This window comes from Microcaecilia unicolor, chromosome 3 (assembly GCF_901765095.1).
Source record: "Microcaecilia unicolor chromosome 3, aMicUni1.1, whole genome shotgun sequence".
NCBI lineage: Eukaryota > Metazoa > Chordata > Amphibia > Gymnophiona > Siphonopidae > Microcaecilia > Microcaecilia unicolor.
The window spans coordinates 6,385,653-6,398,649 of record NC_044033.1 but is presented as its reverse complement, the minus strand read 5'-3'; the positions used below and the strand labels follow the sequence as shown (position 1 = coordinate 6,398,649).

General features: G+C 50.1%; 1 protein-coding gene across 1 annotated transcript in view; it reads right to left on the bottom strand.

Moving 5' to 3' along the window:
- Window positions 1-12,997, bottom strand: part of RSPH9 (radial spoke head 9 homolog) — a 109,866-nt gene that overhangs the window by 96,027 nt on the left and 842 nt on the right. The gene's annotated exons all lie outside the window — the stretch shown is intronic.

Genomic DNA, 12,997 nt, shown 5'->3' with positions numbered 1-12,997 from the left:
AACAGAGCAAGGAACAGTACCAAGCAGTCAGTACCCTCACTGGAAACAGATGAAAACTCACACTAATCAAATCCCAGTCACTGCCCGCTTTTGTTCCATCGAGCTTTACAGCCCCTTTCTGCCCCAGAAACATCAAGTGACCCACTTTCTGTAGGGTGACTTTTGGCCTTGTGCAGTGTGGAGTTTCTAGTCCCGAATCTTTCATTTTATTTATTATTTATTTTGACATTTATATCCCACATTATCCCAAACGAGTTTGAGTAGTATTGGATACATAACAAGAGTAATGCATAAGAAAGTAATTTGTTGTAAGAATCCAATTTTACAATACAGTATCACAAACATACTGGGAAGTTTAAACATATGGAAGTTTAACATTTAGAAAATCTATTATGAATGAGAAATTGAACATGAAGCAAAGAGAAAGTTAATGGTAAACAGAGTAATAACCAATTCAAGTAATAATTAGTTATTTAAGCTATAGTTGTTCTTTGTGAGGTTTTGTTTCAAAAGGAACGATTTGAGGATTTTGTGGAATCTAGTATATTCCTGTATATTTCTTATTTTGGGTGTGAAGGAGTTCCACCATTTGGTTCCTAGTAAGTGAAGTCTGCAGAGTGGACGGTTTTGTAGATTACGTTTTTTGCAATTTCAGAGGTTTAGTCTGAGATAGTTTCTTGCCTCATACCTCATATTTAGTGTTTCTTTGAGGTAAGTTTATTAATGGTACCATATAGTCTGGAGCTGTGCCAGATACTCCTGGGGGAATTCTGAACAACTATACAGAATTTCTCCCCTGAGCAGACAAAAGGACAGCACACAGGCAGTTGGGCATGCTTTGTCTCCACTCCCCTCCCCTGGAAAAATTCTTCAGCTGTTCAAAATAAACTGTCAATGAGCTGTTTACCTCTCTCCCCTCAGTAGTCACTCCCTTTCTGCTTCATACAAGGACAAGTAGCAGTGCTTAGCAAAATTCTTATCTGCACCCTTCTCCTCCACCACTAACTCCAGACTCCGTTCCTTTTATCTTGCTGCACCATATGCCTGGAATAGACTTCCTGAGCCGGTACGTCAAGCTCCATCTCTGGCCGTCTTCAAATCTAAGCTAAAAGCCCACCTTTTTGATGCTGCTTTTAACTCCTAACCCTTATTCACTTGTGCAGAACCCTTATTTTAGATAGATAGATAGATAGATAGATAGATAGATAGATAGATAGATAGATAGATAGATAGATAGATTTTCTCATCCTCACTTTAATATTCCCTTCTCTTGTTTTTCCTGTTTGTCTGTCCAGATAAGATTGTAAGCTCTGTCGAGCAGGGACTGTCTCTTCATGTTCAAGTGTACAGCGCTGCGTACGTCTAGTAGCGCTATAAAAATGATAAGTAGTAGTAGTAGTCTTTGAGATTCCGGAATCTTGCTACTCTTTGGGTTCCGGAATCTTGCTATTCTTTGGGTTCCGGAATCTTGCTACTCTTTTGGATTCCGGAATCTTGTTACCCTTTGTCCTTATCTCTTATAAGTCCTGTTTGTCTGTCCTTTTTTTTTTAATTCTCTTTTTATTAAGCTTTTTAACATACATAATTTCACCTTCATGAATGATATTACACAAATTAGAAATAAAATTTTAAACTTATAATAGAACTAGTAAATTTCAACAATTTATCGACCTCAATATTAAGAAAATCAAAACAAGATGTAAGATTACTTAATTAATCTAAAGGAAATTATTAGCGTATTAATCTCTTTATCCATGAAGCACTTGTCCCGGACATTTCTCTCAAAAGCTGTTAAACAGTATACATATGGGTCTATACCACCACCTGAACTTCCTCTCTACTAAGCAAGAATTCCTCTAATTGCTTGGGGTCAAAAAACTGAAATTGTTTAGACTGAAACATGATTCTGCACACACAGGGAAATTTCAATAGGAAACTAGCTCCTATCGCCACAGTTCTAGGGCGCAGGGTCAAAAAGGCCCTGCGTCTCTGTTGAGTCTCTCTTGATAGATCCGGGAATATCCTTATTTTTGATCCCAAAAACATAGAATTTAAATGTCTCAGAGAAAGTCTCAAAACTGCATCCCTATCCATCTCCAATGCGAAAGAGACTAATAAAGTTGCTCTTTTAGTAATAACCTCCAATGAGGACTCCAAAAAGGATGTCAGATTCATCGCTTCTCCACCTTGAGGAAACTTTGATTCAATCTGCAAGTAATAAGCTCTAGTTATAGGTGGTAGTGAGGTTTCTGACATACCTAATATTTCGATGAGATATTTCTTAACCATTTGTACCGGGGTAACCAATGGTGAACTTGGGAAATTTATTAGTCTCAGATTTAAACGCTTAGACTGGTTTTCAAGGTGTTCCAACCGCCTTTGAGTAAAATTCTTATCCTTTATCAAAGTTTGTCCCACAAGTTCCATTTTTTGAGTTCTTTCCGTAAGAGATTTTACTGCGGTAGTTTGAAATTCAGTCAATTGCATTTGGGATAGAGCAGTTTCTGATAAAGTTTTAATAGTCTCAGCATTTTTACTAATTGCAGCTTGTAGAGAGGTATGGGCAGTGAAAGTCAAGTCCCATGGAGGGGCATAATGGAACAGAAACGCCTATCTCCATGGGCGTTTATCTCCGAGAACGGGTCCGTGAAGGGGCGGGGCGGATCGTATTTTTTAAAAGAAAAAGACGCCCATGTTTTATTCGTCAAGGTGTGAGCTGGGCGTTTTTGCTTTTCAGCGATAATGGAAAATGAAATCGCCCAGCTCAATAACGAATAAATCCAAGGCATTTGTTCGTGGGAGGGGCCAGGATTCATAGTGCACTGGTCCCCCTCACATGGCAGGACACCAACCGGGCACCCTAGGGGGCACTTTTACAAAAACCAAATAAAAGGTAAAAGAGCTCCCAGGTGCATAGCACCCTTCCCTTGGGTGTTGAGCCCCCCAAATCCCCCTCAAAACCCACTGCCCACAAGTCTACATCATTACTATAGCCCTAAGAGGTGAAGGGGGGCACCTACATGTGGGTACAGTGGGTTTGGGGGGGTTGGACGACTAGTAGCATTAAGCAGCACAATTGTAACAGGTAGGGGGGGGGGATGGGCCTGGGTCCACCTGCCTGACGTCCACTGCACCCCCTAACAACTGCTCCAGGGACCTGCATACTGCTGCTTGGGAGGAGGGTATGACATTTGAGGGTGAAAGTAAAAAGTTGTGAAACATCATTTGTTGTGGTGGGAGGGGGTTAGTGACCACTGGGGGAGTCAGGGGAGGTCATCCCCGACTCCCTCTGGGGGTCATCTGGTCATTTAGGGCACTTTTGGGGGCCTTATTCGTCAAAAAACAGGGTCCAGGAAAAGTGTCCTAAATTCTAGCTCAAAACTGTTCCATTATCGGCGAAGGGCGCCCATCTCTGTTCGCCCGATAACCACGCCCCAGTTCCGCCTTCGACACGCCTTCGATACGCCCCCGTCAACTTTGTCCGCATCCGCGACGGAGTGCAGTTGAAAGCGTCCAACGTTCGGCTTTCGATTATACCGCTTTATTTGTTTTTGTGAGAAGAACGCCCATCTCCCGATTTAGGTCGGAACTTGGGCGTTATTCTCGTTCGATTATAAGCAGGATAGTGACTCAAGTGTCACTACGGCTGGTTTTTTCATTTTCTCCAGCTTCAAATCGGGAAGGGGTGCTTTGGCAGCGTTTTCCAAAATACTCACGGTCTGCAACGACAGCATAGAAACAGGAATCACCTCTGGTACTTTCAGGCTGCCAGCACTTTGTTCTCCCTCAGTCTGCCGCCGGCTCCCTCCCTGCACGGTCTGTAAGCCACTTCGGATCAGATCGTCAGGGCTCAGCAGCAGACAGCCACTTCCCGGTTGTGGAGGAGCCGCACGTTCGACGGGGCTAAGGGAAGCCCCGTCTATACTGTCGGCCGAAGTCAATACATTAGCCTCAGCTCCAGGAGTAGAAGTTTGTCCGGGACCTGGCGCGATTCCAAAATCCTCCATTTTTGCCTGACGAAGTTGGCTTAACCCGCCAGGGAGAGAGGGAATCTCCCTGACTTTGCCTCTCCTTTTCCCCATCTCAAGGGTCAGGTAAGGAGCGAACTTGTTCGGCGTTTAGGGAGAAGAGTGGGTCGCGTCTAGCTGTGCTTCTCACACAGCCGCCATCTTGAATCGCCGTTCCCTGTTTGTCTGTCCTAATTAGATTGTAAGCTCTGTTGAGCAGGGACTGTCTCTTCATGTTCAAGGGTACAGTGCTGCGTACGTCTAGTAGCGCTATAAAAATGATAAGTAGTAGTAGTAGTCTTTGAGATTCCAGGATCTTGCTATTCTTTGGGTTCCGGAATCTTGCTACTCTTTCAAATTCCAGAATCTTGCTACCCTTTGTCCTTATCCCTTATTTGCCCTGTTTGTCTGTCCTAATTAGATTATAAGCTCTGTCGAGCAGGGACTGTCTCTTCATGTTCAAGTGTACAGCGCTGCGTACGTCTAGTAGCGCTATAGAAATGATAAGTAGTAGTAGTAGTCTTTGGGATTCCGGAATCTTGCTACTCTTTCAGATTCTGGAATCTTGCTACCCTTTGTCCTTATCTCTTATCTGCCCTGTTTGTCTGTCCTAATTAGATTGTAAGCTCTGTCGAGCAGGGACTGTCTCTTCATGTTCAAGTGTACAGCGCTGCGTACGTCTAGTAGCGCTATAGAAATGATAAGTAGTAGTAGTAGTCTTTGGGATTCCGGAATCTTGCTACTCTTTCAGATTCTGGAATCTTGCTACCCTTTGTCCTTATCTCTTATTTGCCCTGTTTGTCTGTCCTAATTAGATTGTAAGCTCTGTCAAGCAGGGACTGTCTCTTCATGTTCAAGTGTACAGCGCTGCGTACATCTAGTAGCGCTATAGAAATGATAAGTAGTAGTAGTAGTCTTTGGGATTCCGGAATCTTGCTATTCTTTGGGTTCTGGAATCTTGCTACTCTTTCGGATTCCGGAATCTTGCTACCCTTTGTCCTTATCCCTTATTTGCCCTGTTTGTCTGTCCTAATTAGATTGTAAGCTCTGTCGAGCAGGGACTGTCTCTTCATGTTCAAGTGTACAGCGCTGCGTACATCTAGTAGCGCTATAGAAATGATAAGTAGTAGTAGTAGTCTTTGGGATTCCGGAATCTTGCTATTCTTTGGGTTCCAGAATCTTGCTATTCTTTGGGATTCCGGAATCTTGCTACCCTTTGTCCTTATCCCTTATTTGTCCTGTTTGTCTGTCCTAATTAGATTGTAAGCTCTGTCGAGCAGGGACTGTCTCTTCATATTCAAGTGTACAGCGCTGCGTACGTCTAGTAGCGCTATAGAAATGATAAGTAGTAGTAGTAAAGAGGAGGCGAGAATCTACTTGTCAAGCCACATCTTCCTCTTCTTCCACCCAGTGTCAGACTGTGAGTTTGAACAGAGTGGTTTACCATACAACCCCATGGTTTAACTTAGACAGCAGCAAAGGAATGGGGATTGCGGGAATGCCAGGGGATTCTCACAAGTATGGAAGAATTTGTAAAGGGATTCCTGCAGTAACGGAAGAAGATGCCATGGGATTCCCAACGGAGTGTAGCTAAAATCTCTGGTGACTCCAGAATGAGACTTGAGGCAGTTGGAGCACCGGAATGAATCTTGGAAGGTACAGAGAGAGGCAGCTGAAGCCCTAGAATAAGGCTTGGAACGTCCAGAGAGGAAGCTGGAACACCAGACCGAGGCTTGGAACACTCCAAAACACCATGGGAGGCTGTTGGGGTTGGGAGGAAACAGAGGGCTGCGAGCAAGTAAGGGTATGATACATACCTGTAGCAGTTGTTCTCCGAGGACAGCAGGCTGATTGTTCTCACGACTGGGTGACGTCCGCGGCAGCCCCCACCAACCGGAAATAAGCTTCGCGGGACGGTCGACACGCAGGGCACGCCCACCGCGCATGCGCGGCCGTCTTCCCGCCCGTGCGCGACCGCTCCCGCCAGTTGAATGACTAGCAAAAAATATGAAATACACAACTCCAAAGGGGAGGAGGGAGGGAAGGTGAGAACAATCAGCCTGCTGTCCTCGGAGAACAACTGCTACAGGTATGTATCATACCCTTTCTCCGAGGACAAGCAGGCTGCTTGTTCTCACGACTGGGGTATCCCTAGCTCTCAGGCTCACTCAAAACAAGAACCCAGGTCAATTGAACCTCGCAACGGCGAGGAAACAACAGAAATTGACCTACGAAGAACAACTAACTGAGAGTGCAGCCTGACCAGAATAAATTCGGGTCCTGGAGGGTGGAGTTGGATTTACACCCCAAACAGATTCTGCAGCACCGACTGCCCGAACCGACTGTCGCGTCGGGTATCCTGCTGGAGGCAGTAATGTGATGTGAATGTGTGGACAGATGACCACGTCGCAGCCTTGCAAATCTCTTCAATAGTGGCTGACTTCAAGTGGGCCACTGACGCTGCCATGGCTCTAACACTATGAGCCGTGACATGACCCTCAAGAGTCAGCCCAGCCTGGGCGTAAGTGAAGGAAATGCAATCTGCTAGCCAATTGGAGATGGTGCGTTTCCCGACAGCGACCCCTAGCCTGTTAGGGTCGAAAGAAACAAACAATTGGGCGGACTGTCTGTGGGGCTGTGTCCGCTCCAAGTAGAAGGCCAATGCTCTCTTGCAGTCCAATGTGTGCAACTGACGTTCAGCAGGGCGGGTATGCGGCCTGGGGAAGAATGTTGGCAAGACAATTGACTGGTTAAGATGGAACTCCGACACCACCTTCGGCAGGAACTTTGGGTGGGTGCGGAGCACTACTCTGTTGTGATGAAATTTGGTATATGGAGCATGAGCTACTAGGGCTTGAAGCTCACTGACCCTACGAGCTGAAGTAACTGCCACCAAGAAAATGACCTTCCAGGTCAAGTACTTCAGATGGCAGGTATTCAGTGGCTCAAAAGGAGGTTTCATCAGCTGGGTGAGGACGACGTTGAGATCCCATGACACAACAGGAGGCTTGATAGGGGGCTTTGACAAAAGCAAGCCTCTCATGAATCGAACGACTAAAGGCTCTCCAGAGATGGCTTTTCCTTCCACACGATAATGGTAAGCACTAATCGCACTAAGGTGATTCCTTACTGAGTTGGTCTTGAGGCCAGACTCTGATAAGTGCAGAAGGTATTCAAGCAGGTTCTGTGCAGGGCAAGAACGAGGTTCTAGGGCCATGCTCTCACACCACACGACAAACCTCCTCCACTTGGAAAAGTAACTCTTTTTAGTGGAATCCTTCCTAGAGGCAAGCAAGACCCGGGAGACACCCTCAGACAGACCCAACGCAGTGAAGTCTACGCCCTCAACATCCAGGCCGTGAGAGCCAGAGACTGGAGGTTGGGGTGCAGCAACGCTCCGTCGTTCTGCGAAATGAGAGTCGGAAAACACTCCAATCTCCACGGTTCTTCGGAGGACAACTCCAGAAGAAGAGGGAACCAGATCTGACGGGGCCAAAAGGGCGCGATCAGAATCATGGTGCCGCGGTCTTGCTTGAGCTTCAGTAAGGTCTTCCCCACCAAAGGTATGGGAGGATAAGCATACAGGAGGCCGGTCCCCCAATGGAGGAGAAAGGCATCCGACGCTAGCCTGCCGTGTGCCTGAAGTCTGGAACAGAACAGAGGCAGCTTGTGGTTGGTCTGAGAGGCGAAAAGGTCCACCGAGGGGGTGCCCCACGCTCGGAAGATCTTGCGTACCACTCTGGCATGGAGCGACCACTCGTGCGGTTGCATGACTCTGCTCAGTCTGTCGGCCAGACTGTTGTTTACGCCTGCCAGGTACGTGGCTTGGAGGAGCATGCCGAACCGACACGCCCAACGCCACATCCCGACGGCCTCCTGGCACAGGGGGCGAGATCCGGTGCCCCCCTGCTTGTTGACGTAATACATTGCAACCTGATTGTCTGTCCGAATTTGGATAATTTGACAGGACAGCCGATCTCTGAAAGCCTTCAGTGCGTTCCAGATCGCTCGGAGCTCCAGGAGGTTGATCTGCAGATCCTTTTCCTGGAGGGACCACAGACCCTGAGTGTGGAGCCCATCGACATGGGCTCCCCACCCCAGGCGAGATGCATCCGTCGTCAGCACTTTCGTGGGCTGCGGAATTTGGAATGGACGTCCCAGGGTCAAATTGGTCCGGATGGTCCACCAGAGCAGTGAAGTGCGGCAACTGGTGGAGAGGCGGATGACATCTTCTAGATTCCCGGTGGCTTGAAACCACTGGGAAGCTAGGGTCCATTGAGCAGATCTCATGTGAAGACGAGCCATGGGAGTCACATGAACTGTGGAGGCCATATGACCCAGAAGTCTCAACATCTGCCGAGCTGTGATCTGCTGAGACGCTCTGGTCTGCGAAGCCAGGGCCAAGAGATTGGTAGCCCTCGCTTCGGGAAGGTAGGCCTGAGCCGTCTGGGTATTCAGCAGCGCTCCTATGAATTCCAGAGACTGAGTAGGCTGGAGATGGGACTTTGGGTAATTTATCACAAACCCCAGCAGCTCCAGAAGTTGAATAGTGCACTGCATGGACCGGAGGGCTCCTGCCTCCGAGGTGCTCTTGACCAGCCAATCGTCGAGATATGGGAACACGTGCACTCCCAGCTTGCGGAGATACGCCGCCACCACCACGAGGCACTTTGTGAACACTCGTGGGGCAGAGGCGAGCCCAAAGGGCAGCACACAATACTGAAAGTGCCGTGCGCCCAGGCGGAATCTGAGATACTGTCTGTGAGCTGGCAGTATCGGGATGTGAGTGTATGCGTCCTTTAAATCCAGGGAACATAGCCAATCGTTTTTCTGAATCATTGGCAGAAGGGTGCCCAAGGAAAGCATCCTGAACTTTTCTTTGACCAGGAATTTGTTCAGGCCTCTCAGGTCTAGGATGGGACGCATCCCCCCTGTTTTCTTTTCCACAAGGAAGTACCTGGAATAGAATCCCTGCCCTTCCTGCCCGGGTGGTACGGGCTCGACCGCATTGGCGCTGAGAAGGGCGGAGAGTTCCTCTGCAAGTACCTGCTTGTGAAGGGAGCTGAAAGACTGAGCTCCCGAAGGACAATTTGGAGGCAGGGAGGCCAAATTCAGGGCGTATCCGCACCGCACTATTTGGAGAACCCACTGGTCGGAGGTTATGAGAGGCCACCTTTGGTGAAAAAATTTTAACCTCCCTCCGACCGGCAGATCGTCCGGTACGGACACTTGTAGGGCGGCTATGTTCCCGTGGATCCAGTCAAAAGCCCGTCCCCGGCTTTTGCTGTGGAGGCGCAGGGGGCTGCTTAGGCGCACGCTGTTGACGAGAACGAGCGCGCTGGGGCTGTCCCTGTGCCTGACGAGGCCTTCGGGCCGGCTGGTTGTACCTACGCTTCGCAAAAGAATAGGGTGCAGCCTGCCGTGCCCGGGAAAAACGCCCACCCGTGGGGGCGGGTGCTGAAGGCGCCCGGTGGGAGAGCTTGTCGAGAGCGGTTTCCCGCTGATGCAGTTGGTCCACCATCTGCTCGACCTTCTCACCGAAAATGTTATCCCCCCGGCAAGGGACGTCAGCCAGTCTCTGCTGGGTGCGGTTGTCCAGGTCAGAGGCACGCAGCCATGAGAGCCTGCGCATCACTATACCTTGGGCCGCAGCACGAGATGCCACGTCACAGGTGTCAAAAATCCCCCTGGACAGGAACTTTCTGCACGCCTTCAGCTGCCTGACCACCTCCTGATAAGGCCTGGACTGCTCCGGCGGGAGCTTATCGACCAGGTCCGCCAGCTGTTGCACATTGGTCCGCATGTGGATGCTCATATAGAGCAGGTAAGATTGGATGCGGGTCACGAGCATGGAGGATTGGTAGGCCTTCCTCCCAAATGAGTCCAGAGTGCGAGACTCCCGCCCCGGGGGCGCCGAGGCGGTATCCCTCGAACTCCGTGCCCTCTTGAGAGCAGAATCCACGACCGCTGAGTCATGGGGCAACTGGGGCCGCATGAGCTCTGGGTCAGAGTGGATCCTGTACTGGGACTCTGCTTTCTTGGGAATGGTGGGATTAGTTAGTGGTCGCACCCAGTTCCGGAGCAGCGTCTCCTTCAGGACATTGTGCAGCGGTACCGTGGAGGACTCTCTAGGTGGTGATGGATAGTCGAGGACCTCGAGCATCTCGGCCCTCGGCTCTTCCACAGAGACCACGGGAAAGGGAATGCTTATAGACATATCCCGCACAAAGGAGGCAAAGGAGAGACTCTCAGGAGGTGAGAGCTTCCTCTCCGGTGACGGCGTGGGGTCCGAGGGAAGGCCCGTAGACTCCTCTGAGGAGAAATATCTCGGGTCCTCCTCTTCCCCCCACGAGTCCTCATCCTCGGTATCGGACATTAGCTCATGTAGCTGCGTCCGGTACCGGGCCCGGCTCGACGTCGAGGCACCGAGGTCTCGGTGTCGTCGAGCGGTGGACTCCCGCGCCGGCGGGGACGGAGCTCCCTCCATCGACGTCGACGGGGACTCCACCTGCGTGGCTGTCGAGACCGGCACCGCAAGCGGCGGCGGTGTCGACTGCCCCGGCGCCGGGCTAGAGCTCGCCGGCGCCACAGTCATCGGCGCCGGGGGCGCAAGCACCCCCGGCGCCGGCACAGCCTGGCGCATCAGCCCTTCCAGGATCCCCGGAAGGATGGCTCTGAGGCACTCGTCCAGGCCCGCTGCCGGGAAAGGCGGTGGGGCCGGTAAGGGTGTCGGTGCCGGAAGCTGCTGGGGGCCAGGAGACGGCACCGAGGTGCCGGAACCCCGACGCGTCGGTACCTCCACCACCGACGGAGATCTCTCCTCTCTACGATGACGCTTCGGCGTCGACTCCCTTCAGGGTGCACCGAGGGCTCCCGGTGACGGCGCTTCTTGTCCTTTTCCGGTGCACGTCACCGGCGCCGGAGGGCATGGAGGAGGAGGAGGTCGATCCCCCTCGGTCTCGAGGTACCGGGTCCGACAGGTTCGGTCCCGTGGCTCACGAGTTGAGGGAGTGACCGGGGCCGACTGCCCACGCGGTCTCTCTACCCCACTCTCGCCGGCGGACCGGCGGGCCGACGGGACCTGTTCTCCTGGGGTCGCTGCCATCGGTGCCGATGTCTCGGGCATCGATACCGGTACCGAAGAACCGGTCTTCGATACCGATGCCGTCGAGGTCGACGTCGAGGGGCCGGCGCAAGTTCCAAAAAGACGGTCCCGCAGAACTTGCCTCGCAACCTGAGTCCGTTTCCGGAGACCGAGACACAAAACGCACGACTTGAGATTGTGCTCCGGCCCGAGGCACTGGAGGCACCAAGCGTGGGTGTCGGTCTGCGAGATCGGCCGGCCGCAGCGACCACACTTTTTAAATCCACTCGGGACCTTCGAGGACATCGACGGAAAAATCGCGTCGGCGAAGTCAAAGTCGGCAATGGTGGCTAAAATCACACCACGAAAACTGAAACCGACCGAGCGGCCACTAGGCCGCAACGAGGCGTCCCCGCTAGAAAGCGAGGGAAAAAAAAAGGAGCGCGTGCTCCACACGCGCAAAATTCTCTCTTTTTTTTTTTTTTTTTTTTTTTTAATAAAAGAGAAAGAAGAAGAAGAAGAGGCCGAACAGGCCAAAAGCGACGATCCGCGTAAACGCGGTCGAAAAAATCCGGCGGCTTGAAACGAGAGAGAGGGGAAAACACAACTCTCTCAGTCGCGGAAAAAAAGTAACTGGCGGGAGCGGTCGCGCACGGGCGGGAAGACGGCCGCGCATGCGCGGTGGGCGTGCCCTGCGTGTCGACCGTCCCGCGAAGCTTATTTCCGGTTGGTGGGGGCTGCCGCGGACGTCACCCAGTCGTGAGAACAAGCAGCCTGCTTGTCCTCGGAGAAATAATAGTATCGACTGTGGGGATGGAGGGGAGACGGGTGGGGATGGAATGGATCTGAACAGGTACAGGTGGGTATGGGTTAGATTCCAGTAGGGAGGGTGAAATATTTATCTGTCCATGCACATCTCTCTAGTTCAAAATAGAAGACTTACACCAGGAGAAGGGGGGGGGGGGGAGAGAAAAAAAAACACCAACGACTTTTTTTTCTGCATGGGACAGATAGGGAGAGGGAAAGGAGAGGAGGGGGAGAGGTAAACCACTTGTTTACTCTTTCCAAAAATACTAGGACTAGGGGAAATTCAATGAAGCTACTAAGTAGTAAATTTAAAACAAAAAAAAGAAAAAATATTTCTTCACTCGATGTGTAATTAAACTCTGGAATTCGTTGCCAAAGAATGTGGTAAAAGCAGTTAGCTTAGCATGGTTTAAAAAGGGTTTGGATAATTTCCTAAAAGAAAAGGCAATAAGCCATTAAGATGGATTTGGGAAAATCCACTCATTATTTCTAGGGTAAACAGCATAAAATCTCTTATTGTTCTGGGATCTTGTCAGGTACTTGTTACTGGTTTGGCCAGTGTTGGGAATAGGACACTGGGCTTGATGGACCTTGAGTCTGTCCCAGTATGGCATAAGTACATAAGTAAGTACATAAATACATAAGTATTGCCACACTGGGACAGACCAAAGGTCCATCGAGCCCAGTATCCTGTTTCCAACAGTGGCCAATCCAGGTCACAAATACCTGGCAAGATCCCAGAAAAGCTCAATACATTTTATGATGCTTATCCCAGAAATAAGCAGTGGATTTTCCCCAAGTCATTTTAATAATGGTCTATGGACTTTTCCTTTAGGAAAGTGTCCAGACTTTTTTAAAACCCCGCTAAGCTAACTGACTTTACCACATTCTCTGGCAACAAATTCCAGAGTTTAATTACACGTTGAGTTAAGAAAAATTTTCTCCAATTCATATTAAATTTACTACTTTGTAGCTTCATTCCATGCCCCCTAGTCCTAGTATTTTTGGAACGAGTAAACAAACGATTCACTTCTACCCATTCCACTCCACTCATTATTTTATAGACCTCTACCCTGGAGAGGGAGACAGAACAGGGTGG